This window comes from Sus scrofa, chromosome 15 (assembly GCF_000003025.6).
Source record: "Sus scrofa isolate TJ Tabasco breed Duroc chromosome 15, Sscrofa11.1, whole genome shotgun sequence".
Lineage (NCBI taxonomy): Eukaryota > Metazoa > Chordata > Mammalia > Artiodactyla > Suidae > Sus > Sus scrofa.
The window spans coordinates 84218006-84224652 of NC_010457.5; the positions used below are offsets into that span (position 1 = coordinate 84218006).

A 6647-nucleotide genomic window follows, 5' to 3' on the forward strand; every position below is an offset into this window, starting at 1 on the left:
AACTATTATCAAAAATGGCTTTGGATTGATATAACTAAGTACTTTAATTTTGAAACATTTTCAGAATAGGACTTTTATTCCCAGGAAAAAATAAACTTCATTAAAAAGTTTATGTATGATTATTTTGTATTCTTTTTTCTCTTCCAAATTTCAAACGGTGTGCTCTATATTTTGTTATGAAAATCCTGCTTGTTTAAAATATTGTAGCAATTTTATAAATCAATAAAACCGAGCCATGTCAACAGTGTGGGGGAAATATTTAATGCATTTGCCATGTCACTAAGAAAAATTTTAAAAATTTAAGGAAGGGTAAATTTTGTTTTTAAAAAAAGTGTGACAACTGGTTTGCTGCACACTTGAATGTAAAATCTGATTGGCTAAATTAAGTTAGTGCGGTGATGTGAGAAAAGATATTAGGGAAATAACAATTAACCTGGAAGTGAAAACAGTAAGTGGATCACCTTATTTGGTGAGATCAAGGGTTCTCTACCTTGGCTGGGCTTTAGAAACCTCCAGGAGCACTTAAGCTTCCTGATGCCTAGGTTGACCCAGACCGATTACAGCAGAATCTCTGGGAGTGAGACCCAATTCTCAGTATTTTTTAGTGCTCCCCAGTCATTCCAGTGGGTAGCCAAGGTTGAGAACCACTGACCTAGGTGAAAATGCCCACTCCTGACCGTTGTATTGAAGAAGAGGTGTAAATATAGAGCATTAAAGTTTGAGGCCACCATCTCACAGCCCTGAAAGACCAAACATTTTTCCAGGTCATTCTTAGCATGGTGTGAGGATCAGCAGCAGCAGCAGCTTCACTTGGGAGCTTGTTACTGCCGAACCAGAACTAGATTCTTCTTCTTCTTCTTCTTTTTTTTTTTTTCCGGCCACATCTATGGCATGTGGAAGTTCCTGGGCCAAGGTTTGAACTTGCACCACAGTAGTGACCTGAGCCACTGCAGTGATAATACCAGATCCTTAACCCACTGTGCCACAAGGGAACTCCCAGATTCTGTCTTTGAACAAGACCTCCAGGTGATCCCTATGTACTGTAGAGTTTGAGGAGCACTGTTGAAGGTGGGATTAGGGTAAATGTTGGTCATGGTGTACCTGGCCTTTTGCTTCTATCTCTGGTTTCTGTCCTAAGCAAGTTGAGACATTTTCACACAGGGTTGGAAAATAAAACTAGTACTGTGTGCTCATGCCAGCACATTAATAACTAGAATGATTCTCTCATCTAGAACACATGTGAAGGTAACCATCATTGCAATTGCCATTGCCATCAAATTCCTCTCTGGGATGGGAAAGAGAAAGGAGTTTAGAATGGTTACCTGGCTGAAGTTCATGCTCTCCCAATCCCTTCTCACAGCTGCCTTCTATATTAAAGAAAAATAAAAGGTATAGTCCTTGTAAGGAGACTTCTTTCATGCCATTATTTTAAGAATGACTTTTTTTTTTTTTTTTTTTGTCTTTTTTGCCATTTCTTGGGCCACTCCCACGGCATATGGAGGTTCCCAGGCTAGAGGTCGAATTGGAGCCATAGCCGCTGGCCTACGCCAGAGCCACAGCAACGCGGGATCCAAGCCACATCTGCAACCTACACCACAGCTCATGGCAACACCGGATTGTTAACCCACTGAGCAAGGCCAGGGATCGAACCTGCAACCTCATGGTTCCTAGTTGGATTCATTAACCGCTGCGCCATGACGGGAGCTCCGAGAATGATTCTTTGAAAGAGAAAGAAATTTAAGTAAAACCTGGACTCATCCTAGTCTCAAACTGAAGTGAATAAAACCAAATCCTCCAAGTTCTGTGAAATGATGTCTACCCAGTTCTCATCTTTCAGAAACCTCCCCTGTCATGACTGTAGACCCTTATCTTAAACATTCTAGGATCTCAGCTGGTTTCTCCTGTCTCAGCAGCCACCAAGAATCTGCTGATTGTTTTGTCAGGATGCCTCCTTCATGGCAGGTTGGAAAAGTTCTTTGCTGATACTTATTTTCTTTTTCTTTTTTTTAGAGCCTCACCTGCAGCATATGGAAGTTTTTAGGCTAGGGGTTGAATCGGAGCTACATCTGCCACCTACACCACAGCTCATGGCAACGCTGGATCCTTAACCCACTGAGCAAGGCCAGGGAGAGAACCTGCATCCTAATGCATACTAGTCAGGTTTGTTAACCGCTGAGCCACGGAGGGAACTCCCTCTGTTATTTCTTTTAGGGCCCATAACATTGTTTCCGCAAAGCATTTGGCTCTGCCACTTCTGTCTGTCCCCATGACATCCTGGTTGAGATAAGCACCCTATTTCCTGGCTGTATCGCAAATGCCAATAAAATGTTCAGCATTCTGGCTTTAGTTTTCCCAGAAGAGGAATTTACTTCTACAGGGAGTGATCTGAAGGGATCTTTATTGTCTACTCTGCCCTGGAACTGTAATTACCTAGTAGGGAAAACAGTGTCCTCTTCGCTCTAAACATTCTCTCTTGCCCTCTCACCCTCCAGCAGGTTTGATTTTTGCAGTTGTGAAGGGGTGGCAGGACCACAATGATAAATGGAGACCTGGCTTCTAGATCCAGCTCTGCTACTAACCAGGTGAATTTGGACATGTTATTTGAAGTCCCTGGGTCTCAGTGTTCTCTGAGTTCTGCTTTCCTTCTGGTGGATCTCTCCAGGAGGCCTCCTCTTCTTCCCCGTGGTGGTCCTTCTACTTATCAGGACAGGACAATTCAGTCTCCCTTCTGGTCTGGGCCTGCTGAGCCTGCTGGCATCCCTTCTCTGCAGCTTCTTTGGGTTGTTCTAGGCAGGGAAGTGGGAGTAGAGGAGGGACAGCCTCTTTTATGGATGTGGCCTGGGTTCTTGGCAGTTGGGGGATGAGGTGTGCCTCAGGTAACTAAAATCTAAAAACCAGCTGCAGTGATGTCAGACAAACAGCTGTCAACAAAGACCTTCCTTCATTTATGCATTACATGATCCCCTTGGAGGCTGAGACTGGTGTCAGACCCGGCCCCCTCAACATCCCTGAGAGTTCCCCTATAACTCAGAGATTTACACCTACTCTATCTTTAGCACAGAGCCTTTGTCTTTGAGGCTCGGCTGGTTCAGGGCACTTTTAGGTAAGTATAGGCAGTCTTCTTTCTTCATGGGTTCCACATCCCTAGATTCAAGCAATGAGTTGAAAATATTTGAGAAAAAAATTTCAGAAAGTTCCAAAAGGCAAAACTTGAATTTGCTGCGCCAGCAAATATTTACATAGCATTTCCATTGTATTTACAACAATTTACACAGCATTTGCGTTCTTTTAGGCATTATAAATAATCTAGAGGTGATTTAAAGTATATGGGAGGATATGCTTTGGTTATTTGCAAATACTACATCATTTTATATGAGACTTGAGTATCTGTGGTATCCAATGGGGTCCTGGAACCAATATCCCCAATGCCCAGGGACAACTGTACACACTACCACAAGACTGTACACACTACCACTACCAGACCTGGCTGAAGAAGGAAATGAATCCCAAGCACTACAGCCATGGAAGGGGTTCCGAAGTAGGGCTTATCACTGCCTCTTTTTAGGGGAGCTGTGTGTAGATACTTCCTACATGGCTTGGGCACTCATCTGCCTATTCCCTCTCTGAAACGTAGTAATAGGCAGTACTTAAATTTTTTGAACCATTGGCATCTTTAAAAATGAAAACTAGTAATCATATCCCTTAAAACAAGAAAGAAATATGCATAATCTCAGGGAGCTCACGGACCTCTAAAAATTCTAGGATAAGTGTGAATTTCAAGTTTGGAATCCTGACTTATAGGATATGCTACCTTTTGCAGTGATTTCCTGACAGACTGGAAAGCACTGGCATATCTGCTTCCTCCTCTTATCTGCCTCTTGCCTTTTCTTACAATAGAACAGAAGCAAGTGGGAATCTTCCACCGGAGCCACATTCCTGACATCTCATCCTCAGAAGAACTTTACTTGCTGGGCCTGACTCCGCTACCTCCACTGCAGTTCCACAGCAGTGGTCATGGTCACGGAGAAGCATTTGGCAGTAAGTTGCCCTCCTGTCTCCACAAGTCATCCCTGTTTCCCTGTGCCTGGAGAATCGATCAGCCTGGCTTTATCACATGTATCCCTAGGTCTCCAGACAATCTTGGGAAAGACCTTTCCACAGATGGCTATAAAGCCTGGGCAGTGTAATTACAGGGAAATTATTGGCTAGAAATGTGTTGATAGGTAGTCTCCTATGAGTACAGTCTCCCGAGAGGAAATAAGCTGTTTCATGTAGATGGTGAATACATGTCATAGCTTTCTAAGGATAGCTAAAGACTTTGTAAAACTAAAATCTGATCAAGTAACTAGTTAGATTGAATCTCTTTCATGGTTCCCCTTACTTAGAGAAAAGCCCAAACTCTAAAGGCCTTTTGTGATATTGCCCCACCTCTCACTTCCAGCACTTCAGAGGTTCTTGCACTCACTTATTAGCCATTTTTTTCCTTTTCCTCTTTCTTTCTTTCTTTCTTTCTTTCTTTCTTTCTTTCTTTCTTTCTTTCTTTCTTTCTTTCTTTCTTTCTTTCTTTCTTTCTTTCTTTCTTTCTTTCTTTCTTTCTTTCTTTCTAAGGTTTTTAGGGCTACACATGTGGCATATGGAAGTTCCCAGGCTAGGGGTCAAATCGGAGCTGCAGCTGCTTGTCTATGCCACAGCCACAGCAACACCGGCTCCAAGCATGTCTGTGACCTACACCACAGCTCATGGCAACACCAGATCCTTTAACCCACTGAGCAAGGCCAGGGATCGAACCCGCATCCTCATGGATACTCGTCGGGTTCATTACTGCTGAACCACAATGGGAACTCCTTTTTCTGCTTTTTTGAATGTGTGCTCTCCTTGCCCCAGACCTCTGCAGGTGCAAAGCTCTTCTGCCTGGAAGTTCCTCTGCCTGGAAGCTCCTCTTTATCTCCTTAGCTCATCCCATACTTCACGTCACAGCTTTTACAGGTAACTTTCTCTAACCTGACTTCCCTAGTTCTCTGACTGGATCAGATGCCCCAGCAGTGTGCTCTCAAACACCTTGGATTTTTCTTTTCATTATAGCACTTAATTTCATTTCTTAGGTGATATGCAGTTCCCTCCTCTACCAAGATCTAGTCTGGTTCACAACCCCACTGTTTCCACCTACTGTGGCCTGTCTCAGCTTGCATTATGTGCTGTACCAGTGAGGACAGTCCCATCAGCAAATAAGTTCAGGGAGCACTGTATTGCCTCTTGGAAGACCACAACACATACCAGCTCATCAACAGTTCTGAGATGTCCTGCATAAAGAAGTGCAATTATCCAAATCTTTAGTTTATTTGGCTGTGGGACACTTTCCACAATATCTATCAACATCTCGAGGAAGAGTTTGGGAAATATTGACCCAGAAATACCAAAGGCATAAAACTGTGAATAAGACTCGATGGGCCAATCCATCTTCAAAAGTCCTACTTATCTAGCACTCTTTTCTCCTATTACAAGGAAACTGGGTTTTCTCTGCCTGAATTTCTCCAAATTACACTTGGGGCAGAGTAAACAAATACAAATTACTTTCTCTTCCTGGAACACAATTGTAAAACATTCTTCTTCTTTTCTTTTTAGGGCCTCACCCACGGCATAGGGTGGTTCCCAGGCTAGGGGGCAAATCAGAGCTACAGCCGCTAGCCTACACCACAGCCATGCCAGATCCGAGTCACGTCTGCAACCTACACCACAGCTTACAGCAGCATATGATCCTTAACCCACTGAATGAGGCCAGGGATCGAACCTGCAACCTCATGGGTCCTAATTGGATTTGTTTCCTCTGTACCACCACAGGAACTCCCATACAATGTTATTCTGGAATCAGTCACCATGGAGACTGTGAATTTAACCTCTGGTTTTACTGGCTGTTTCTGACTTACCTACCTCCCTACTTCTGCATGGTTCATCTATATAACTGGCAACTATTGGTTAGAGATGATAAATTCATCTTTTCAGAAACTCCATCAAAGCATTTTTTAAAAAGATGTTGGAATCCTTAACCCCAGTACCTAATGTGATCTTAATTGTAGATAGTCTATACACAGGTTAATATAGTTAAATAAAGTTGGGGTGAAACTTAATCCAATGTGCTGGTGTTCTTCTAAAAAGGGGAAATTTGTACTTACATATGCATGCATGGAGAATGTGACCCTATGTGACCCTGAAGGTGGCCATCTACAAGTCAAGCAGAGGAGCCTGGAACACATTCTTTCCTAACAACCCTCAGAAGGAACAAACCCTGTTGACATATTTATTTTGAACTTCCAGTTTTTCTTTGCCCCCCACCCCAACCCCAATCCCTTCCCTAGTTGTGGTAGTCCGTTCCAGCAGCCCTAGCAAACTAATAGATCTAGTGATCACAAGTGAGGCCTGTGCTAGGTCCCCTCTAAAATGCTGCTTCTCTGGTCCTTATCTTTGATGTTTTGCATGGTGGTCTCTAATAAATAATGATTGCTGGTGTTTATTAGGTGCTGTGCTAGCACTGCTCTATGAGTTTCACATGTAGTGATTTGTTTAAACTTCACAAAACCTGTGAGGTTGATGCTATTGTTATTCTCATTTTATGGGTGAGAACATTAAAGGATGGAGAAGGTCAGTAACCT

The 6647-nt window shown here is 43.0% G+C and overlaps 1 long non-coding RNA gene across 1 annotated transcript; it reads left to right on the forward strand.

Annotated features, from left to right (window-relative positions):
* On the forward strand, positions 1623 to 6125 carry LOC110257116. Its single transcript, XR_002339355.1, has 3 exons — positions 1623 to 2582; positions 3898 to 4038; positions 4885 to 6125. It is a non-coding gene; the product is annotated as an uncharacterized LOC110257116 (long non-coding RNA).